The sequence below is a fragment of the Rhinatrema bivittatum genome, chromosome 2, assembly GCF_901001135.1.
Source record: "Rhinatrema bivittatum chromosome 2, aRhiBiv1.1, whole genome shotgun sequence".
NCBI classification, from domain to species: Eukaryota; Metazoa; Chordata; class Amphibia; order Gymnophiona; family Rhinatrematidae; genus Rhinatrema; species Rhinatrema bivittatum.
Genome location: NC_042616.1, coordinates 479,353,862 through 479,379,504, shown reverse-complemented (window position 1 = coordinate 479,379,504; position 25,643 = coordinate 479,353,862). Strand labels below are relative to the sequence as shown.

Here is a 25,643-nt window from a genome sequence, read left to right as displayed (position 1 = left end):
CCACTGCCCAAATATTAATTTAGCCATCTAATTTCAGATATTCATAGTTAGCTGGATAACTTATCTGGTTAAGTGTAGTTGATATATAGGGCTGGCCTAAAGTTAGCCAGATAAACTTATTTGGCTAACTTTAAAATAGTTGGCTATAAGTGAAGGCATGGCCTAGTGGTTAGAGCTGCAGGCTATAAACCAGGGAGACCAGATTTGAAGTCCCACTGCTGTTCCTTCTGACTTTGGGCAAGTTACTTTACCTTCCATTGCCTTAGGTTTAAACTTAATTTATGAGCCCTCTGGGTCAGGGAAATAACTACCATGCCTGAATATAACCTGCTTTAATGTGCCACAAAGTAGAATATAACACCAAATGACTAAAATAAATAAATATTCAGTGGTGTGGCTGCATTATTGTTATGGAAAAACCGAGTATGACTAGCCTCCGCTCTTTTGTAGCAGAGAACATTGTAGCAATGTTCTCTCCCCTAGCTTGACAGTACCCAGGTAGAGAATTCATCAAGCTAAAGTGATAGTACATTGTAGAAATATCATTTTTGTGTACCTTTCCTCATTGTAAATCACATCAAATCTTCACAGATGTGTACTGTGCTGTTTGTACCTCTGACTGAGCATGTAAAATTGGCTCCCAAACCCTAAACCTCCAGAAAAACCTCACCTGGAGCTACTAGAATACCCTCCTATAGTGATATAAAATAGTTAACTAATATGAGAGCCTCAAAATGAATCTCTCTCTCTCTCTCTCCCTCTCTCTCTCTCTCTCTCTCTCTCAGAAATGCCTGTCTGTTTTTAATCGCAGGTGTTATTCATGCGAAATTTATAGCATTTTGATGAATCTAGGGGTCAGCCAGCTAAGCGCCTGATTCATCAAGGTATTTTCTATAGACCCAGAATGGAGAAAAGCCTTGGTGAATCAGGCAGTAAGGTAGCTGGTTAACTCTGAATATCAGAATTAGCTGGTTTCCTTAGCCTGCTATCTCAACTCCTCCCATTATTCCCCCAGAATGCCCCTATCTTAGCTGGCTAAATTCTAGCTCGCTAACTTATTAGCGCGCTAGAATTTAGCTGGATGGGTGCCCGAATATTTATTTAACTGGCTAACTTCTGAGTTAAACCAAATATATCAAAAAAAAGTCACCACACATTTCAGCGATCCTCAAGAGAAACTCTATCGCTGACAAATTATCATTGTTTAGAAAAACATTTCTACGTATCTTTGTGCAGATTATTAAAGGCTTTCATGCACCTACACTACGTGGAACTGTGGATTTTCTTACAAAAACATCACTGATTCAAAAAATATATTTGTGGAGTGGGAGGGAGGTTTCATATACAGTGTAGGTGTCCCCGCACCAATACATGATTGGTTATAATCATCAACCAGCCTCCTCCTCCATGGATATTTTTTTGAAACTAAGACATTTTTTTAAAATAAAAGTCCCAATAGGCCATCAGATTCTTCCGTGGCACTATAGACATTAAATTTATGTACGGAATATGTACAATTCAAGCTGTGAGGCTTGAAATAAATTTTAAAGAGGGTCCACAACCGACTTCCCAAATTTGTTGGTCAATGATGTCAAACCTTTAATGATGATCCCGACACGAACCGTTCATGTTTCAGACGTTAGTCTTTCCTCAGGGGAATGTAATGGCATATATAACCAACCTTGTGGGGTCCCAACCTCTCCGCACACTGATCCTTCTTGTCTGTTAGCTTGGGTTTACCACCTCATGTTCGTTCTGCTCAGTCGTGAGCCTCCGGAAGAATGATATGAGGTTCAACCTGACCCCCTTTTAAAGTGCGTGTGTGAGCGCATTCTGGCCAATCAGCGGCGCTAATTTAAACAGATGAGAGCGAGATTGGAGGACGTTTAGACCCTGCACATCTCTTTCAGGTCCACGCATGAGAGAGAGTTAATAGCACAATGGTTCTCTATCAGGTCGGTTTCAGACGCCATTTTAGCTGCTTGTAGAATTTTAATCACTCGAAACGCTGATTGGCCAGAATGTGTATATTCAGTTTTCTAATAAATATAAAGGGCCAGATTTTCTAATCTACGCCCGATTTTATAACATGTGCGCACAGCCACACGCATATTATAAAATCCGTGCAGCCCCCTTGCGCGTGCCAAGCCCTAGGGGAGCCCTGATGGCTTTCGCCGTTCCCTCCAAGGCCGCCCCAAAACCGCAGCCGCCTCGGAGGGAACTTTTCTTTCGCCCCCCCCCACACCTTCCCCTCCCTTCCCCTATCTAACCTGCCCCCCAGCCCTACCTAAATCCCCCTCCTACCTTTTATTATGTAAACCAGTGTGATTTGTATTTTATACAGGAATGTCGGTATATAAAAGTAAAAAATAAATAAATAAATAATTTTTTTACGTTGCGCCTGCCACTGGGCAGGCGGTGGTTGTGCGTGCCGGCACGCGATTCCCCGGCCTAGCAGGCCGCGGAGGCCTCTGGCCACGCCCCCGCCACGCCCTGGACTGCCCATACCCCGCCCCTTTTTTCAAGCCCAGGGACAATCACGCGTCTTGGGGCTTGCACGTGTCACCGAGCCTATGCAAAATACGCTCGGCGCGCGCAGGAGCATGTTTTCGGGGTTACGTGCGTAACCCTTTGAAAATCCGCCCCAAAGCATATTCAGTGTGGAAATCCTGAATTGGTTACTGCTCTCAAGAACTGAGTTTGGGGAACCCTAGTGTTTAGAACATAGAGTTGGTAATTTGCTTAATTATTTCATAATTTTAATACACAAATGAGGAGCACCTTAATGCAGATATATTTATTTATTTATTTATGTAGACATTTTTATATACTGAACATTTGTGTTAACTTCACATCGGTTTACAAAACAATTGAGGACAAACCATTATCCTTTGTCCCATAAACATATAAGATATATGAACTCAGTTTTATATAGGGAAAGAATGTCATGTAAAGACTTTAGTGGACAATGTGGTAATTTACATGGATGAAAAAGGACCATGAATTATAATGAATCAGTGATTTAATTTTAGAAATGGAGTAAAATTTTCAAAGATCAATAGATGACCAGTCTTGATGGTAACCCTCTCCCCCACCTGGGGTGGACTGTCCCCTTGCTCATTCTTAGTACACCACTGAGTACCCACACATAAGAACATAAGAACATCCCATACTGGGTCAGACCAAGGGTCCATCAAGCCCAGCATCTTGTTTCCAACAGGGGCCAATCTAGGCCATAAGAACCTGGTACGTTCCCAAAAACTAAGTCTATCCCATGTTACTGTTGCTAGTAATACCAGTGGCTATTTTCTATGTCAGCTTAATTAATAGCAGGTAATGGACTTCTCCTCCAAGAACCTATCCAATCCTTTTTTAAACACAGCTGCACTAACTGCACTAACCACATCTCCTGGCAACAAATTCCAGAGTTTGTGCATTGAGTGAAAAAGAACTTTCTCCGATTAGTTTTAAATGTGCCACATGCTAACTTCATGGATTGCCCCCTAGTCCTTCTATTATCCGAAAAAGTAAATAACCAATTCACATTTACCCATTCTAGACCTCTTATGATTTTAAACACCTCTATCACATCCCCCCTCAGCCATCTCTTCTCCAAGCTGAAAAGTCCTAACCTCTTTAGTCTTTCCTCATAGGGTAGCTGTTCCATCCCCTTTATCATTTTGGTCACCCTTCTCTGTACCTTCTCCATCGTAACTATATCATTTTTGAGATGCAGTGACCAGAATTGTAAACAGTATTCAAGGTGCAGTCTCACCGTGGAGTGATACACAGGCAGTTTGACATTTTCTGTTTTATTCACCATTCCCTTTTTAATCATTTCCAACATTCTGTTTGCTTTTTTGACTGCCACAGCACATTCAACCGATGATTTCAGAGTGTTATCCCATCCACCTCGACTCTATTGGCCTATAAATCCCTACCTAATGCCTATAGGAACGCCATTCTCAGATCTAAGAAAAATTTCTTCTCTAAAAAAATCCATCATTTCATTTTTTATTCCAAAGCCTTATTCTCCTATGTCTCCTCACTCACAAAACCATCCCCTCCTACCATAGCAGATGACTTAGCATTCAACAAAGCCACGGAGCTGGCCATCTATTTCGAGAAAAAAATAGCTAACCTCATCAAGCCAATCACCGCCTCCCACCTGGGACCCCTTCCTCCTTTCACTACATCTCCTAAACGAAACTCCATTCTAGAATCCTTCGAGTCCTCGTCATCTCTGGAAATTGAAAACATCCTCAAGAAGTTCAAACCCTCCTCACACCCATCGGACCCAATACCTTCCAACCTTCTACTCTCCATCCTGAACATTATTTCAAAATCTTTAGCAGATATCATTAACTGCTCCTTGGCACAAGGGTGGGTACAAGACCAACTAAAACTCGCAATACTTAAACCCTTACTAAAAAACCCCAACCTTCCGCCTACTGACCCTGCAAACTTCCGACCCATAGCTAACTTACCTCTGATCGCCAAAATTATGGAAAAAATAGTAAACAAACAACTCTCTGAATACCTGGAGGAGAACAATATTCTTTCCCCATTCCAGTTTGGATTCCGCAAAACTCTAAATACCGAATCCCTTCTAACTTCTCTGTCGGACACTATCCTCCTAAACCTGGAAAAAAAACAGCCTTACCTCCTAGCACTACTCGACCTATCTGCGGCATTTGATACTGTGAATCATTCCATCCTTTTAGAGCATCTATCAGACATTGGTAGTAAAGGAGTTGCATTCAGCTGGTTTAAATCGTTCCTTGACAACATATTCTACAAGATCAGGATCAACAATAAGGAATCACACCCATCAGATCCAACCTGGGAGTCCCCCAAGGTTCATCCCTCTCTCCTACCCTTTTCAACATTTACCTGCTCCCACTCTGCCAATTACTTACTAACTTAAAATTAATGTATTACCTCTACGCGGATGATGTCCAGATTCTTCTCCCAATCACAGACTCTTCAAAAAACCTGGTCCCACTGGAATAGTTGTCTGCAATTGATCAACAGCCTTCTCATCAGCCTAAACCTGATCCTTAATACAAATAAGACCGAGATCCTCCTCATATCGCCGGACAAAAACAACATCCTCCTCAACTCCCCAAGCTCTTCACAATTCGCAAAAACAGCTATCAACCAGTCACCTTCCGTCAGAGATTTAGGGGTTCTGCTCGACAACCAATTTAATCTTAAAACATTTGTCCAAAGTACCACTAAAGAATGTTTCTTTAAATTGCAAGTACTTAAAAAACTGAAACCTCTCCTGCATTTCCGAGACTTCCGTCTGGTGCTGCCATCATCCTCTCTAAAATTGACTATTGCAACTCCCTCCTTCTAGGTCTTCCCGCGATCACCATCAAACCTCTGCAGATGGTCCAGAATGCCGCTGCTAGGATACTCACCAACTCAAATAAAAGAGATCACATCACTCCCATCCTTCAGTCACTTCACTGGCTACCCATCAAATTTAGGATCTCTTTCAAAGTGCTCATGATGATCCACAAGGACATCCATAACATCTCCTCTCTCAAGTTCAGCAGCCAATTCCATCCGCACACCTCAGACAGACCAGTCAGAAGAGCGTACAAAGGCTCTCTGTATGCGCCCCCTGCTAAAACTTCTCTAAGAAAGCGAGCATTATCAACAGCAAGGCCCACTCTATGGAACACTCTTCCACCAGATCTCCGTCAAGAGCTTTGCCCTCAGACTTTCAATAAATATCTTAAAACGTGGCTTTTCAGTCAAGCTTTCCCTGGAAACTCAAGCTCACACTGACGCCGTTCTAAAGACATGGACTAGGGCTCGTGGACACTCTCAACCTAGTCCTCCCAGGCCTTATCTGGGGTTTCTCTTCCTTAGTTATTGCCTCCACTCTTTCCCTACTATTTTCTCCTGCCCCCCCCTCCCCCCAAGCCCTGCTTCTCCCCTTTCACGGCACGTGCAAGGGAGTGTACATTTGTGCACCTTGCGCGCACTGCCCATTCCCTCCGAGACCGTTCCAAAATCGGAGCGGCTTCGGAGGGAACTTTCCTTCTACCCCCCCCCCCCCGCACGTTTCCCTCCCTTCCCCTACCTACCCCCCCCCCCCCCGGCCCTATCTAAACCCCCCTACCTGTGTTTTAAAAGTTACGCCTGGCAGAAGCAGGTATAACTTGCGTGCGCAAGCGGGATGCTGGTGCGTGATTCCCCGGCCCTGGACCCATTTCGGAGGCCTCGGCCATGCCCCCGAAACGCCCCCGGGCTGGCACCATGCCCCCGACACACCCCCGGAACGCCCAGAATGACGCGTCGGCCCTGACACCCCCCCCCCCGATATGCCCCCGACACGCCCCCCCTAGCATAGGTTATGCGCGTAACACTTTAAAAGGGTTACGCGCATAACCTATGCGCATAACCCTTTTAAAATACGGCCAATAGCGAATAAAATTACTCAGTGAGTGACACTACACTTATCATTTTACCTATACACAGGGTGGGCAATTTTCAAATAACCCATTTCCATGGGTAGCACATTCTTATTATACAATCAGTGCATAAATGTTTATTGTTAAATAAATAAGAAGTATAAGTACAAAAATGAAGAACTACAATTTAGGAATGATTTTTAAAGCAATTCTTTTCTCATAGAAGCAGAGGCCTCTAACAGACCAAAAAAGATTTTCAACATATATTTAGACCTACACAGCTAAGTCTAAATCAAATGATGTGGAAACAAAAATAGTATCAACTAGTTAGAACCTGAATCAAGGAATACAATTATCATGAAAGAAAGGAAAAACACATTTTGAAAACCTTTGTAATATAAAAAAGTTCTAGCAGAGGCCATGTGTGAATTAAGATACTTAAGAAATGCAAACACACTTTTAAAAGCTTATGTAAGCAATCAGTAAACTATTTTTATCTAAGCTGGGTGTAAATTGTTACTAAAATTGAAAAAAAAAATAGCTAGAGAAACACTTTCAGCCAAATCGTCTTTCTACTTGTTCTGATATTTGGTTCATGGTTAGATTCACATACCTTACATTTAGACAACTAGAGGACAATTATCACAATGATCTATGTGGGTAAGAAGTATTTAAATTGGCTGTTGGAAAATTGCCTTCTTTAATGGGGATAAAAATCTGCATGTTCTCCCACACTGAGGATGCATTCCTGGTGGTGTGTTTCAGGTCAGGGGAAGAAAGGTTTGACTATAGACTGCCAATTTTCAAACCTATCCATGGTACATTTGTGCAGTTAAGTGGACATAGAAAGATTACTGCTATTACTTGATGTGCAGGGCAGATGGGGCCAGGTCGCTGGCTGTGCATGATAATGTGGGGGCCAGGTTTGACCTTGTCCTGTGTCTGAAGAGGCTTTACCTTTTAGGAACAGTTAGGATCCCTGGGGGGGGGGGGGGGGGGGCTTCCTAGCTCTACTGAGGTTTTTGAATTATGCAAAGGGCTTTTTGGCTTGGTGACTGGTTGCACCACAGGGGAGCAAGGGAAAGAGGGTGGTTCCCTTTGGTGTGTACACAAAGAGGGAGAAGCTGTGTCACCCACCTCTTGCTTCTTGCCTGGCTGGGCCATATATCTTTTTACCTGGCTCAGAGATCTTTTTTAAAATTCTTTTGCAGGGCAAGTTCCAAATGGCAGTATAAGGTTGGTGTCTCAGTAGGGTGGCTGGTGGTGCTGATGTGTTGGAGAAACATTGGGAGAAAGCAGCAGTAGTGATAACCCATCAGAACATAAGAACATAAGAAAATGCCATACTGGGTCAGACCAAGGGTCCATCAAGCCCAGCATCCTGTTTCCAACAGTGGCCAATCCAGGCCATAAGAACCTGGCAAGGACCCAAAAACTAAGTCTATTCCATGTAACCATTGCTAATGGCAGTGGCTATTCTCTAAGTGAACTTAATAGCAGGTAATGGACTTCTCCTCCAAGAACTTATCCAATCCTTTTTTAAACACAGCTATACTAACTGCACAAACCACATTCTCCGGCAACAAATTCCAGAGTTTAATTGTGCATTGAGTAAAAAAGAACTTTCTCCGATTAGTTTTAAATGTGCCCCATGCTAACTTCATGGAGTGCCCCCTAGTCTTTCTACTATCCGAAAGAGTAAATAACCGATTCACATGGTGAGTGCAGGATTATTGGTGTCCAGTAGGGATGTGCAGAGCAAAAGTTTATGTCCATATGTCAATATGTCCAAAGGGGGTCCCATTTGCGGTCAATATGGACATAAAAAAAATTAAATGAGTTGGGTATATGTCCATATGTGCAAAAAAAAAAATTTAAACCCCCTCACCCTCCTTAATCCCCCCCCCAGACTTACCACAACTCCCTGGTGATCGAGCGAGGAGTGAGGACGCCATTTCTGCAATCCTTGGCGAGAAGCATGTGACGTCGGCGCCACGTCGAGTGACGCGGCGTCACGTGATTCCCGGCGAGTTCGCGCCGGAAGGCTCGTTTGGCCCAAAAAGAACTTTTGGGCCGAACGAGCCTTCCGGCTCGAACTCGCCGGGAATCACGTGACGCCGCGTCACTCGACGTGGCGCCGACGTCACATGCTTCTCGCCAAGGATTGCAGAAATGGCGTCCTCACTCCTCGCTCGATCACCAGGGAGTTGTGGTAAGTCTGGGGGGGGGATTAAGGAGGGTGAGGGGGTTTAAATTTTTATTTTGGCTCAACAATCGCGATTTCCAACATATCCAACATAGCTATGTTGGATATGTGGGAAATCCGATCGTTTATGTCACATCACTTTTTTAAGTTAAAAACAAAATATGCGTAGCGTTTTACATATGCGGTCAATACGAATGCACACCCCTAGTGTCCAGGTATGGGGCTATATCAGGTATGCTGTTGGCTGAGGGTCATAGTTGTGGTGGAAGTAAGGGTTGTTGTTGCTGAGAGAGACATGGCAACAGTCAGGTTGCATCTCATTTTTCCCCAGCCAATATTGTTGATGGCTTGCTCCTTGTTGTGCCGGGATCTACCTTCTCGTCCTGTTACCTCCCATGGGATGCCAGCTGGAAGATTGTGGTTTGCTGGAGGAACACAGCCACAGGCATGGAGATTGTTTGGGCTAGGAATATGCATTCATTTAAACAAAAGTGCAAAATACAATGAATAAGGCTAATTCTGGGTCGGGTCATGGCATCGGGCCTAGGACCGGGCCGAACACCTGGTGGCGGGACCCAGCCTCTGGGTAGGATTGCAGCTTCGGGCCTGGGTCTGGGCTGAGGCCCAGTTGTCGAGACCTGGCTTCCAGGTCAGGTCATGTTGTCAGGCCTAGGCTTGGGTTCCAGCCTAGGCTGAGTCCCAGGCATCAGGACCCGGCCTCCGGGTTGGGTCACGGCATCGGGCCTGGGTCCTGAAGTTGTTAGGCACCTGTGGGAGGGCTTCCTTGCTCTACTTTCTCTATACAATTTTTAAACATACACACAAATTTTACGTGTGAAATAATTATGATACTGTGTGAGGAAACACCCACAATTACACATGAAGATTGCTTTTTATATAGTATGCGCGTCTACTGTTTTGAAAATACATACTTGTGCATGTATTTGGACTCAATTTGACGATATCTCCAGAAGTTCACCCAGTCTATCTCCAGTTTACCTAGACCCTCTAGCACTTCACCTAGAACCCCCACTGGTTCACCCAGTCTGCCCACTCAAAACCTGCAGACAACAGCCAAGTCAGATTTCATTTGTACTTGTCAAATAGCAGATGTAAAAATGTATGAATAAGTTTGGTAATGAATACATGTATATCTCTTACAAAATAGCACCTACCATGTGTACTTGTGTACCCTGCCCTGGAACACGCCTAGAGCGCCCCTTTTTTCCCTGATAAAATATACATACAAAACCAAAAATATGTGTGTACACTTGGGGGAAGATTTTAAAAGCCCTACGGGTGCCGGGCCTATTTTGAAAAGGCCCGGTGGCGCACATAAAGCCCCAGGACGAGTGTATGTCCTGGGGCTTGAAAAAATGGGCGTTCCAGTCTGGGGGCAGGGAATGTGCATGGCCAGAGGCCTCTCCACAGCTGCTGGGCCGGGGGATCGCACACCGGCAGTTGGCCGGCAGGCATAACTTCTGAAATAAAGGTATGGGGGGGTTCAGGCTGGGGGGGGCGGGACAGGTAGGGGAGGGGAAGGAAAGTTCCCTCCGAGGCTGCTCCGATTTTGGAGCGGCCTCGGATGGAATGGGGAAAGCCAGCTGGTCTCCCCGAGGGCTCGCCGCATGTAAGGTGCACTAGTGTGCACCCTCTTGTGCGCGCCGACCCCTGATTTTTTATAACATGCGCGCGTTATACAGTCAGGCGTACATTTGTGTGCGCCGGGTAGCACGCACAAATGTACCCCGTGCATGTGTGTTTTCAAATCCGGCCCTTGATGCCTATAAAATAGCATATAAGCTCATGCATGTTACTGTATATAATTACACACAAACACAAGCATTTTTTTTAATTTTTTGCTTTTGCTGTGTATCATTATAGGAACAAACCATATTGTTTTCTTGAGCATTTCCTTATTGTTACTTTTGACTAGAAAATGAAGGGTTTTATTTACAGTAAGTAATAAGGCGTTGATACTGAATGCATATCAAAATACAACTGAAGTACTTAGCAAGAAAAGTGATAATTTCTTCATAATGTACTTAATTTCCAGAGCTTTCTGATAACAATTAATTACTTAAATTATTAGGTCTCCAGAAGAGTAATCAAATAGATTGCTCAGTCTTTCTTATTCTTACCTACCAAAATATGATAATCTGATTCACACTAAAAATATTAAAGTGTAGACAGTTTAACATCTGTAGTAGTATTAATGGTAGTTAGGATTTGATTGACACAGCTTCCATTAGGCCAAAGACATAGTACAATGTTAAAGAAAACTGGTACAGAAAAATAGAGACTATATGTGTGGTGATATTTCACGTTTTAACACAACAAATCGAAACGAAATTATGAAAAGGAAAATATTTCATCCAGTTTGAAAACCCCAAATAGACTTTTTGCTAATGCATTTTGAACTGAAAAAAATATATATTTTTTACATGCATTATGGAGAAAGTTGCACACAGGTCCAAATGATTAGTGTTCTTACTATAAGCACAATGTCAGTATTGTGGAAATATCCAGGCAGCTTCACAATAAATAATAGAATTGCCTTTGGATGGTTTCATTTTGCATGCAAAAAGCTGGTAATTTTGCTGGCCAGTTTCTCACTTCTTTGGCTGTAGATTTACAGTATTTATTTCTACAAACTGAGCAGGGCAAAACTTTTCTGACTGATTAACCCAAGAATAAGTATACATACATTTATGATTTTTAACATCACTATTCATAAACCCTGTATTCAATCAATTCAAACAGAATTTCATGTGTGTGCATTAGTGTTAATTGGATGAGGGTGGTATGATTCTTTACTGAGAGGGAACAATAATCTTAGAGAGATGGAGCTCCAAAGGGGGCAGAACAAGAATACATGCAGTCCATTAAATATTGGAAAAGCAGAGGGAGAAAACTGAGGCATCAGAATAATCTAATGGAAATAAATAGTACCTTTTTTTTTTTTTTTTTTTTAAATAATACAGTTTTTAAATTCTCCAGAAGATACCAAGAGTTGGGAGTTTTCTTGATACTGGATGGCAAAGAAGGGAGGGATCCATAGGAAGGAAGTAGGAACAAAGAAATGGTGAAATAAACTGCAATCAGATTTTCAATTTTCAAGTAACTCAGGTCTTTTCCTTCAGCTTGAAAGAATGTTATAAGAAAGGAAGGTTTATATAAATATAAAAATTACAAAAATGTAAAAACGGGTTAAATTATAAGCGAAAGTAATAAACTCCATTAGCTTTTTTTCAGTTTCAGTTATTCAGCTGGCTATTCAGATTTTACAAAATTACACACACGCATACTTTTGTTCGTGCACCAGGCAGAAACAAGAGTATGTGGGATTTTAATAGATACGCGTGTAGCCGCGTGTATCTGTTAAAATCTGGGATCGGCGTGCACAAGGCTGAGCAAAATCGGCAGCCTGAGCGTTCCGAGCCACGCAGTTGGCCTCAGTTCCCTCCAAGGCCACTCCGAAATCAGAACGGATTCGGAGGGAACTTTCCTTCCGTCTCCCCCCACCTTCCCCTCCCTTCCCCTACCTAACCCATCCCCCAGCCCTATCTAAACCACCCCCCTATCTTTATTCTAGAAGTTACGCCTGCTCAAGGGCCGGTTGCCGGCGTGCCATGTTCCGGTCCGGGGGCTGGTCCAGAGGCCGCAGCCATGCCCCCCGGAACGCCCCCGGGCTGGAACCATGCCCGCAGCCCCACCCCCGGGATGTCCCTGGATGACGCGCTGCCGCGACACGCCCCCGACACGCCTCAACACACCCCCCCCAGGAAAGCCCCGGGACTTACACGCGTCCCGGGGCTTAGGCTCGGCGTGCGCAGGGGGGGTTAGGGGTAGGTTTTCAGGGGTTACGTGCGTAACCCTTTGAAAATCTACCCCTATATGCTGAAATAAGAATGTGGAACACTGAAAAGAAAGAATTGTGGAACTTAGTATAATATTAAGGATGAGAGATGGGATGTCAGAGTCATGGATGCACAGAAAAAGGAGAATCAGTAGGCTGAACATTGCATAATACTCAAGTAGTAGATTGAAATAGGTTTAGCATGGGAAATGGAAGAGAACTTGCATTTTGAGGTTGATGGAAATCAAAGGCTAGAGTCAAGTGTATAGCAAAGAAGCTGTTACACACGTCAGGACAAGAGAACCATTTGCCGCTGTGCTTGGGATCGCACAATGGCAGTTGGCCGGCACGCGCAACTTGCACCTGCTCAGAGGCAGGCACAAAAGGTACATTAAAAATTTGGGGGGGGGGGGGGTAGAGTAGGGCTAGGGGGAGGAAAGGTTAGGGGAAGGGGTGGGAAGTTCAGGTTAGGGGGAAGGGAACGGGGGAAGGCAGTACGGCTTGGTGCGCGCAAGGTGCATAATTGTGCACCCCCTCGCGCGCGCCAGCCCCTGATTTTATAACATGTGCACACTTGCGCACGGATGTTATAAAATCGGGCATACATGTGCACACGCCGGGTAGCATGCACACATGTAGGCCATGCGCGCTTCTTTTAAAATCTACCCCAAAATGTGGCTTTGGATGTTATGGGAGGAGCAGCTGCTAGAGATACAGATTTTTTCATTAAACCAGGCTGGACAAATTGATAATATATTGTTTTTAAGACTTTGAATTCAGTGAATCTCAGCTTCAGTCTTTGAGGCCCCCAAACAAATCAGACGTTCAGTAATTAAGGAACTGTACTCGGCCCCATATTCACACATATATGAGGCCATGTACAAGTAAGCCTGTATTTTATAATCTGTATGCATACATCTGCATAGTTTATAAAATGCACATATATATTATAGAAGATATACAAACATAAATTTGCTATTCATGCAAATTTGCTGGTAAGAGAACTTATATGCACATACATTTTTGCGAACTTGCAAACGTATGCATGTCTGTTTTTCTGTGTATGCAAATGCAAACTTACAGTTCTTCCAGAGTGAGCTTATTTCAGGATGGTCCCTCAAGCAAGGCCCCACATTTCACCACCTAGGACTTGTCAGGGGTGGTGTCCCTAGTGGTGAAGAATTGACATTTGTTGTTTCCAATTTGTGGGGACTGAAGAAACAGCATGCAGCTGATGTTGGGATTCCCGGCCGCGGCAACCCGCGGCTGGTCCCCCCCACCTGTTCTGACAACCGGAAGGCCTCCCGCTGTCCGGCGCGGTGCGCCCCACTCCTGATGCAGCCGCCTGCATGGCCTCCACGCGGCCCTGGACACCGCTGACCTTCCTCTCACGTGTGCACCCTTAGGCACGCACTCGTGACTCGGCCTGATTCTTAAAGGGGCCGCGGTAGGAAACAACAGCCCGGCCCCTGGAGATGATGTCAGGACTGAGGGGTATTTAAACCCTGGCTCAGTCCTCAGTCCTTTGCCTTGGCAACAGGTCCTTCTCTTCAGTAATCCTGCGATTACTGTTCCTGTAGTTCCTGATCCTGTGAGTCCTGTTCCTGTGTTCCTGACTGTTCCTGTTGTTCCTGACTCCGTGTCTATCCTCGTTCCTGGATCCTGTTTCCTCTTCCTTGGTTTGATCTCCTGGTTCTGACCTTGGCTTGTTTCCTCGTCTCTGCTTGTCCGCTGTCCATCTTGAACCTTGGCCTGGTACCTCGTCTCTGCTCGTCTGCTGCCTGCCCCTGATCTTTGGCTTTGCTCTTCGTCTTGCACCTTTGCTGCCAGCCTCGACCCCGATTGATGACTCCGCCTTTGCCTGCTCCTGGACCCTTTGTCACCGAGGAGACCCGCACCTAGGACCTGCCGGCCTCAGTACCCAAGGTCTCAATGTGAGGGGAACAAGGACTGGTATATATGAAGCTCCAGCTGGGTCATCCTCACCTGCACCACCTTCTGGCAACGAGGACCATTGGGGGCCGGCCCACAATGGTAGCACCAACTCTCATCCCGGTTCAAGCGTCCACCAGTTCCAACAGCTGAGGTGGGCATACAGGGGCCTGTAAACAGAGTTTAATAGAGATGCTTACTACCCCTATGGAGTAAGTACATTGGAGGAACTAGGAATTTGTGTGGGGTGGGTTAAGGGGCAATTGAGTGGGAAATGTGTTAGGGTTGGATAGGGAGTGTTGGGGTGAATTAGGGGGCAATGAAAGGGCAATTGTGGGTTGGGTATGGGGTAGGGTTTAGGGGTGGTTTAGGGACAATTGCGGGAGGGATAGGGTGGTGGTTAGGGGTTCATTAGGAAGAATTGCAGATGGGGCGGGTGTGGGGGTATTGAGGGGCAATTGGGGGTTGGGTGTTAGGGGTGAGTTGGGGGCAATTGAGGGGGCATTTGGGATTTTGGGTAGAGGCGTTGGGCAGGGCTGGTACAAGGGTCTGTAGTACCCTAGGCAGGTGAAAATAACGCGCCCCCCCCAAACAAAAACCTACCCTGAGTTGAATGTGTCCTCTGGCAGTGGCAGATATATAGAGTTATGGTCACGCTCTTATAGTGTGCTCTCTTTCTCTCTCTCTCTCACTCTCTCCCTCCTTCCCTCCTGCTTTCAAATTTTGAACATGATGCCCTTGTGTACTGGAGAGGGCAAAGTTGGTTTGGATTGGGTGCAGGGCTGTTAGGGGAGAATTTAGAGTTTGGAACATTAGATGGCATTTGGGAGCCTTTTAGAGGGTGGGTGATAGGGAGGCCTTAGACTTTGGGAAGGGTTATGAATATATAAGAGGCAAGGGGAAACATTGTGGGCTTGTGATAGGACAAGGGGCAATAGGAATATAGAGATGCTGAAAACATTGTGTAACACATTAATGGCTTGACTTATGTACATGTGTTGCTAATGTTATATACTGATAGTTAAAAGGGTAGGAAAATAGAGACTACTTTAGACTAAGATCATAAGTATAGCTAAGGACAAAATAAGGGAAAGAATATCCTTTGGGACATATTTCTGATTTATTTTTTTTTTTTGTTGGACCCTATTGCAAAACTGACCTATGTCCCTGTTCCAGAAGGGAGAAAATTGGGCCAGTCTTACTTGTTTGGGTATACCCCAAAGCTGTGTAGTATCTGTAGTTCCTGATTCTTCCTTTTGAATCCATAAAGGATCAGAATGAAGTTGTCCAAAAGCCTGCTTGGCCTGCTATCTACCTCCTGAATCTGGGTATCAGGGCTGTTCTGAGATTGTCTCTGCTGTAGTCAATAATCTGGCCTGGTGGCAGGACAACATATATATCTGCCCAAAAGGAGAGCAAACATGTAGGAAACAGACTCAGGGCTTAAGTGGAAATAATGGAAAGACGACATTCTGAAGGTTGCAAACAGCTTTCTATTCCTATTTCTCTTTATAGATTGAGGACCCCCAAGAAGATGGCCTAGGAGCTAAGGCACAAGCAAGGAAGTGGTTGTATCAGCCACATGCCTGACAGGAGGAGAGTGGTGATAAGTAGCTTCCATGCTCATCAGGGAGTTGTCAACAAGATCTGTCTATTTCCTGCTTCTATCACTGGCCCCACTTTTGTCCTCCCACTCTTCAAGGCCTTTTCTCTGCCTACAGCTTTCAAAAACCCTCATATACTTGACAAACAAATGATAACTATACTCCCTCCCACCCACACCAGGAACCTTAGAGTTATCATTGATAAAGAACTTTCTTTCAAGAACCACATAGCAAATAAAACTAAAGAAGAATACCACAGACTCCTAACCCTAAGACACCTGAAACCATTTCTCAATCCCCATGATTTCAGAACTGTACTTCAACTTCTTATCTTCTCCACCTTCGACTATTGCAACTCCTTACTAATTGGAATACCTTTTTCATCCCTCAAACCACTCCAAATACTACAGAACTCAGTCGCCAGAGTCCTAACTGGAAAAAAAAGAAATAAACACATAACCAATATTGACCTCACTTCACTGGCTCCCTATTACTGCACGTATTGCTTACAAATCAATGACCATAATCCACAAAATTCTAAATAATGATCATCAAGGTCTTAACACCCTAAACATAATCCCTCAAAATCCTCCAAGAAACCTACGCTCTAATAACTCAGGCTTCCTAAACATTCCCCCTATCAAAGATGCACATCTGGCAACCACAAGAGAAAGGGCCTTTTCAATTGCTTCACCTAAACTTTGGAACACCCTACCTAAATTCCTGAGAACCAAACACGACCTAAAAATATTCAAAAAGGACCTAAAAACACTAATGTTCCGCAAATTCTACACTGACCTTCAGACGTCTGATCATTCCAACTCTCAACTGAACTCTCAGTTATAAACCTCTTAATACATTCTCTTCACCCTGAACTCTATACCCTCCTCTTCCAACCTAATAATGCTCTCTGGACTTGATTTGCTTATTTCTGATATTGTTCAAATTGTTTTTTATTGTTGCACAACTGCTAAGAAAATGTATAACGTTCACATTGTTTTTTCTGTTACACAACTGCTAAGAAAAATGTATATTTTTGTAAACCGTTATGATGGCTCTACCGAATGATGGTATATAAAACTCAACAAATAAATAAATAAATATAATTTTTCTTTATCCTTGCCTAGACGCTGTGTCATGGGCACCACTGTCAGGAAGCACTAACTGTGATGTTCTCACAGCACTGGTATAGTATTAGAGAGGGTGTTTGAACCTACCCCTAAAACTCTTACCCATAGACTTGGGGCTGCATCTTTGTTTTTGATGACTTGCAATCAAGAGCGCATCCCAACACAAACCACCCAGACACTGAGCCAACCTACAATTCCCTATCAGTAGTTAAGCAGCATATTGTAAAAGACAGCTGTACAGAAGGTTCCGTGCCTTGGAGAATCTATTTATTGCCTTGCCACTCTCTATATGACATGGGGGTCCCCCCTACTTGGAGCACTTACCATCGCCTTCACGATATGCAAGGCCCTTTAAATGTTTGTATGATGCTGCACATCACATCCTGGAGCATACCAGCTGATGGCTTGACACAACATTTCTGGTCAGTTCACAGATACTAGGGGTGTGCATTCGTTTTGAACTTAAATGTAAAACGCTACTTTTTTTTTTTTTAACTTAAAAAAGTGATGAGGCGAAAACGATCGGATTTCCAACTTATTCAACATAGCTATGTTGAATACGTTGGAAATCGCGATTGTTGATCCAAAATAAAAATTTAAACCCCTCACCTTCCTTAATCCCCCCCCAAAGACTTACCACAACTCCCTGGTGGTCCAGCGAGGAGTCAGGACGCCATTTCTGCCATTTCTGAACTCCTTTGCAAGGAGCACGTGACGTCGGCGTTACGTCGGAGTGACGCGGCGTCACGTGATTCCCCGCGCGATCGCTCCGGGACCCTCCGTTCGACCCAAAAGGAACTTTTGGCCAGCTTGGGGGTGTCAGGAGGCCCCCCCAAGCTGGCCAAAATTTCCTTTTGGGTCGAACGAGGGTCCCAGAGCGAACCCGCGGGGAATCATGTGACGCCGCGTCACTCCGAAGTGACGCCGACGTCACGTGCTCCTTGCAAAGGAGGTCAGAAATGGCGTCCTGACCCCGCTGGACCATCAGGGAGTTTTGGTAAGTCTTGGGGGGGGGGGGGGATTAAGGAGGGTGAGGGGTTTAAATTTTTATTTGCACATATGGACATAGACTCAACTTATGGAATTCTCCATATGTCCATATTGACCGCAAATGGGACCCCCTTTCGACTTATGGACTTATGAACATAAACTTTTGCTCTGCACATCCCTAACAGATACCAGCAGCTCTAAGGAGGAGAAAGGAAAAGAAGAGCTCCTATCCCCTCCTGCTGCTTCAGCAACTGGTCCCCATGCTGGGCACTACAGCCACCATCACCAGCAGTGGTCCCAGCATTGGTATAGCAGCCACTCCCCCCCCCCCCTCCATGGGAGGCCCCGGGCTAATGCAGCACTCATCTCTCTCCCCTTCCCAGCAGAGCCTTCCCCTCCTCTTCAGCCCTGGAACCTTCGGACACTGATCCTGAGGCTGCCCAGCCATTGCTGGGCGAGGGAGGTGATGACCTTGCTGTGGACCTCCCACCTGATTCAGCACTGAGACCGCCTCAGTGGCTGGAGCAATGCAGAGGAAGGGAGTAGGAATTTTGTGGCGTCAGAGCCAGTCTCAGGAGATTGGTGGAGAAGATGGCGGCACAACTTGCTGAAGCTCAAGATGGATTCACAGAAGCATTTTAGCTTTATGTTCAAAAGGCCACTGCCTTATGGCCTCCCAAAGTTCCTGGGCTTTTTTTTTTTTTAATTTATGTAAATAGTTTTATCCCTAGATTTTCCCACCCCTTTTCCATTGTATTTTTTACATGTGTATAGTTTTGACTATTAGTAATAATAAGAACGTTGTCTATTATTTTAACTTCTATGTTTGTCTCTTTAATTTGATGTATGCTTTGGTTCCTTTCTACCTCCAGTAAAGCTTTTTTTCAAGGCAAGCTATTGAAATCATTCTTTCACCCACACACTGCCATGCATGGAGCTAGCTATGCAGATCTTTTACATTTATCTCTAGCTTTCACATATCTACCCTTCTGCTGCCTATGTGTTACTTCTGACTATTAGGGTGTGCAGTCTATACCTAGCATTCCTGAATGACTTTCCTGTAATGGACACTACACACAAGAGATTCTAGACACAGTTAACCTCGTAGCGCCTCAAAAGACAAAAGAAGTGAGTGCAGTCTAACCACAACCACAGAGAAATATCTTGTATGCTTCCCCCTTACAAAAATAACTGCATGGGGAGACTAGCAGCACATATTAAATGGGCATATCAACTACAGTGCCACTTCCAGCAGAGAAGTGTCACATAGCTGTACCGATGGGATCCCTATTTACCTGAAGCAGTACGCTGCACATTGTAACAAAACATTTCTATAAAAAGAAAACCATTACTTCTTGCCCAACAGGGCTGAAGGCCTATCTGGGTTTATACAGGTGTCAGATGCATCTCTATCACCAATGTAAATCTTCTCCTTGCTCCTGGCTATCCTCCCTTCCCTTCCAGAAGGAAGTAAACTGCCACCTCCAAATCCCTTCATTGACCTGTACACATTTATATCCATGAAAGATCCATTTTTCACTTGAGACGTGCCTGCAAGAAGATTGGTTTGCCTTGTGCTCTACAAGTAAAAGCTGGAAGAAAAAAAGGGGACAATTTGTTTTCCCATGATGATTCCACGGCCCCTTCCAGCAGTCAGGTGGAAGGCCACTAGACCCCAGCCATGCACCGGAGTGACAAACCACTGAAGAAGAAATGGGGTACTGTTCCATAGCACTGTCCTGGGGCAAGAGGCAGGTAGCGTCTAAAATAGTAATGAGGAACATCAGGGAAATGAATGCCCCTGATAACCAGCCCCTGCAGGTAGTAGAGAGCATAGGCTCTAAGCATCAGCTACATATTTACTTTTATTAGAGAAATACTTGTTTTCATAATGATTTATTTTAAGGCTCACATTAAAAGTTAGTCCAAAAAAAAAAAGCTTTGAAAGCTGTACATGCTGCACACACTCAAACCTTACCTTGAGGCAGGTGATATTCACTCTGCTTTAACAGGCATAAACTAACTTAACGCAATATATTTTGAAGCCCCTTCACAGCATTCAAAACTCGGCAGCTAGGATTCTAACTGGAACTTTCAAGTTTGATCACATCACCCAGGTACTGATTTCTTTAAATTGTCTACCCATCGTATACAGTATAAAATTCTGACCATGATTCACAAAGCAATTAAGGACAGATTTTAATAGAGTAGCTCATGTATAAAAGCCCATATGGGAGGAGCATGAGCAACTCGTATTTTAAAATGGCCCAATTATGTGCATATATGTGCATGTGTGAACAACCAAATGCGAGGAACAAGGGGCCGAGTCAGATCATGGCAGGGTCGTCAGGGCCAACATTTACATGTATTTTAAATCCAGCAACTGCAGCGTATGGTGGGGTGTTAGCCACACATATTTCCTTCTGCACACATACAATTTAAAATTCCAGTGTATGCAGGCTTGCACGAGCATACTCGTGTATGCTGGCGCTCGCTCACTCATTTTAAAGCTCCTGCCTGAGAGGATGCTTCCGTTTACATTAACTCCCTATTAAGATCTATCACCCAATGAGAAACTTGAGATCAAAAGGCCAGTATTTATTGGATGCCCTCAACTAACACCAAGTCAGGCTTTGTGAGAGGCAGAAAAAACTATTTTTGGTCACTGGACTGGGGCTTTGGAATCTATTCCCTGTTGCTTTGCACAGACAAACATGTAAAAAAAAAAGTTTAAAAAGTTACTAAAGATCCACTTATTTGTACAACCATTTTACTGAAATTTGATGTGGGCATGACGAGCATGTAAGCTATGCTGATCTGCTGCTAGTTAGGCCAGGCAGATACGCTGCTACCTCAAGGTATTTTATGCAGACTATTAATGTTTACTTTATTTTGTATTGTCCTGATTCATACTGGTCGTAACTTTGCTTATTTGTATTTTATGAATGCTTACACCGTACGTCACTTAAGACATTGGATAACACGGCTAACAAATTTTTAAATTAAACGTGTTAGCCTCCAATTACAAAGTGCCCTTCCAGAGTATATTTAGTAAGAAGGTCATCCTCACTTTGTTCAGCCAGTGCCATAGTCACATACAGGCACAGATGGCTAAGGCAAAGAGGAGTAGCATATGCATGGGTGTGCAGGGCTGGAAGCAGCTCTAGCACAGATGGAGCATCTAGGTGCATGTGTGTTTTGTTGCACACCCAGGTGATGCATAACCCCTATACCTCCTGGAACATTCTATCAGCCATAACAAAATACTGGAGGGTTGGCAACTAGACAGGATAGGCAGGAGCGTTCAGGCAGATTTCTTTGTGACTATGTTGCAAATATGGTACGGGCAGGGACGGTTCTGTAATGAGGCAGAGTGAGGCAGCCGCTTCAAGCGGCAGAAATTTGAGGCAGCAAAAAATGCCTCTTTCAGAACACCGCTGTGGCGTCTGCCTCACACTGCTTGCCCCTACCAAGGCTGAGGGACGCTGTGGGCTGTTGTGGGCCGGACAGGAAGGACAATGCTGCGGGCCGCCGCTGGAGGCCAAGCCGGTGGCAGCTGAAGACAGGCGGGACGCTGCTGCAGGCCGGCCAGGTCGGTGGTGGCTGAAGAGGAGGGCAGGACGAGGAGAGACGGGGGCAAGGTGAGAGGAGGGCAGGGGGGGCAGGGTGAGAGGGGTAGGCACCTTCTCATCCTTCACTTCAGGCGGCAGATTGCCTTGAACCACCCCTGGGTAAAGGCCATAGAAAATGGGGGCTTTCTGGTTATCCATTGCTGCGACTGACAGTGATGAATGCCCTGCGTTTGGGGCCCAACAATGACAGGAATCCATTCATGGTGCAGGAAAATAACAGGACATTTCCATGTAAGCATAAAGAGAGGGCAGCTTCCCTGTGAGAAGCAAGAAGAATTAGGACTATCTCGCAAGTATCTGATTCAAGAAGCTGGCACCAACTGGAATTCCGCTTATCTGATGCTGCAGAGGTTAATGGGGCAGCAGACACGCCTTCAAGATCTGTCTCTGGAAGCAGAGACGGCTGTGCATTGCCCCCAGGGGCATCATGATTGGGTAGTGATGAGGCAGCTGATACAAATCCTGAAGACTTTCAAGGATGCCATGGAGGATCTGAGATCCAGAAGTGCCACCCTGGGTGGAGTTATTCCCTAGAGTAAATATTCTGGAGGTGAAATTAGAGGGTTTCCATGAGAGAAAGGGAATGGATGAAGGGGTGTTACAATCTCTGAACTCTGTGCAGCATCAGGTGCAAACGAAAGTGAAACCATTGCTAGAAAACAATATATATATATACATATACATACATACATGCTGGCTATACTTTGTGACCTATGGGTGAAAGGAAGTTTTGCCCTCCAGTTCCAGAGCCTTAAATTCATGAAGGAAATGAAATGATACAAGCTAAGGTGTCTGAACAGGGGTGCCAGAGGTAGTGTTACAGAGGGGATGTAACACAGGAAACAGAGGTGCAAGGAGGAGCAGTACCCCATCTGTTACTATTTCCTCCCCCACCTTAAAACATGAAAGCCATATTGCCCACAAAGATTCATCTCTCCTGACACAGTCCATAGCTGAAACAAGTGGTAACAGAGAACCTCGCCCCACCCCAGCAAAAAGGAGACCTCAGCAGAAATTTCTGTCAAATGCGATCTCACAGAGCCCTTCAAGGGCATGGACACAGATGCGCTGGTATGCTGGGCACATCAATTGTCAATTTGGCCACATCTAGCCATGGTGACTCGGCACTCTTTTTCCCTATCCACAAACTAGCATGAACAGCAAACGTCTTCTCAACAACAAGGGACATCATGATCCCTTATTGCTCAAGACTGTGTTCATTGAGGAACATACTGTGTTACAGTTCTTGCTTCGCACTTCCCCCCCACCCCCAATCCCCCTTTCGCCTCCAGTATTAGTTAGTTAAGGTGGTGGAAATGGAGAAGAAGGATATTAGAGAGAGAAAGTACAACTTAGACTCCATTATTATGTATAAAGTCAGCACATTGCTTGTTGAAAAGATAACACAGACACACAGTTCTGCTTCAAGAAATTACAGGCTCCTGGGCTGTTAAGTAGTACCCCTTCGCCCATAGCCCACAGCTTCCTTCCCCCCTCCTGCTTTACAAGAAGAAGCTTGGAACACGTTGCAGCTTCCCTTCCCCTCATAGCCCACACCTATCCCCTTGCTTAACTTGAAGTCTGCAACCTTCAAGGTCACATGCACAGAAAATCGAGATATGACTTAATTAAAAGTATAAGAACACCAGTTACTTAAAGTCAGCTAGCAGATTAAGAGTTAAATCTTGACTTTGACTTGCTTTATCAGTTAAGCACAGCACAAGTAGTTTAGCAAAAGCTGAGAGCTGAAAATACCTGGTATATACTCAGATTAGTTTTAGTAAAATTAATCTAATAAGAAGTAGATGAGTATTGGTGCCTTTCCCAAAGAAGCAAAGAAAGCAAACATCACGGTCCTTTCAAAGAATGGTATTAACAAGATAGAGGTAAGCATATATTCAGTTTTAAATGATCCTTAACACATGATTTTCAAAATCATAATCACTTATCTTGTTGATAAGTTGTCTGTTTGCAGAAGCAAATCTTGTTTCTTAATTTAATGGCTGTCAAGGCCTTAGTAGATCTTGAATAGCATAGGGATTGTCTATCTAATACTAAATCCACTGGTTGAATAAAATTCCCCCACACCCCTAGAATAACTGGTGTTCCCCCTACCAGAACTACTTGAGTAGCCAGAGCTTGAAAAAAAATTCAAGAGAATCAATATTAAGTGCATTCACATTAAAGACTTCTAACTGTTCACCACCAATTTCTAAAGTTACTTGTACCCCATCTTCCTTCCACAGCCAAATTTTGAGAAGTAATCTGAAAATCTAAAGATTTGTGCAAAAGAAAAGAATTGCAGCTCCATTCTTCTTACCATGGACTTGTGTAATGAATTTGGCTGCTACACATCTCCCCCCACTCCCCAAGCAGGGGCCCTCAGTGGCCTGTATTCAATCCTGCTCTAACCTCAGCCTTGAAAGTCACATGATGTAGCTAGGCCAGCCCTATATGAAGCTCTCTCACAGGATACTCCCCACCTCAGCATGGAGTCTCCTCTCTTCCTTTGACCCTTTCTCCTTGTTCTCTTGCCTGAGTAACCTTGTCCTTGTAATATGCATAGCTCCTGCTCTGTTTTAGTCTCTTGGTGGCCTTTCTAGCCTATCTGACCTGTTGTTGTCTTATTTAAGTCTCCTAATAGTCTAATCTTTGTTCTTGTTTCTTGCCTGTACTCCTAGTCCTGTTCTTCTCTTGTCCTGTCTTATTCCTATTTGTTTGTTTCTTATTCCCAGTGGCCCTCCTGTGTCTTATGCAGGCCTCCCAGTAGACTATCCTGTCTCTATGTTCCAGTTTTGTCCTTTTTTTTATCTTGTTCATGCCTGTGTGGTTTACTTTGATCCTGTCTATGTATTCCTGACTTGTATTTGTATTGTCTGTATATCCCTTGCTTTCTACTCTGTTCCTGTCTGTCCTGGTTTCTACCATCCTTGTAGGCTGCCTTATGTCTTCTTGTCCTCCCTGTCTTGCCGCTGCACTCCCTGTTCCTGTGAATATCATGTTTCTGACCCAGCACTGCCCTCTATAGACCTGCCAGAGAAGTCTTGCTGGCCACTAGAATCTGCAGGCCAAACTCAAGGGAGAGGTGGCCAGACAGGCAGAAGACCGCATGCCTGCTCCTGACCCCTACATCCCCCCCCCCCCCCCCCCACCTTAGGGGAACTATCAAGTATCAAATTAGCCCATGCAGCCATGACAACTTGTGAGACAATATTCATTCCTTCACCCAGTCCCTTTTCACTTTAATCGACTCTTTAGATGAGTTTACTGTAACAACATATTAGCTCCGGTTTTCTGAAGAAAATAAAAAAATCTTCCTTTTCATTGGATGGTTTAAACAATTAACAGTGAGTGAAAAAATGTTAAGATATTTTAAACCATGAACAATTTGAACAAATATACCCAACAATCTACAATGCATTACCCATGTCGCTATAGGGATAGTATATAAGAACTGTACTGCACAAAAAAAAAAAAAAAAGAAAGCCAGGGAACAAACAGGGGAAATCATAGTACAAAAGAAAAAAGTAAAACATTCAGCAGAGAGATTAAAGAAGAACATTGTCAATAAATGATCCTCCCAAACAAACAAAGGCAAAAACATATGAGCCTTCTAAAGAGAATTTCCCAAACTCTTAGCAAGATAAAAATTCCTTGATAGTAACTAGATCATAAAAAGGTCATTAATCACTGTCACTGCTTGTATAAAAGGAAAAGAAAACTCCAAGGATACATGAATAATAAATAAGCAAATGCGGTCCAAGCTATAGAACAAGAACACATCTATTGAAAAAAAAAGAAACTCCAATCCCCATCGGTCGTAGAGGTGTAGGAAGATAAACTAATAGGTGAATTTTAAAAG

The 25,643-nt window shown here is 44.3% G+C and overlaps 1 protein-coding gene across 1 annotated transcript in view; it reads right to left on the bottom strand.

The window, feature by feature from the left end:
* LOC115084999 (cadherin-10-like) overlaps window positions 1–24,199 on the bottom strand; it is a 433,942-nt gene extending 409,743 nt beyond the window's left edge. The window contains 1 exon segment of the mRNA XM_029590505.1: window positions 24,102–24,199. The gene's annotated coding sequence lies outside the window, so the exon portion shown is untranslated.
* Window positions 24,200–25,643: the final 1,444 nt, after the last annotated feature.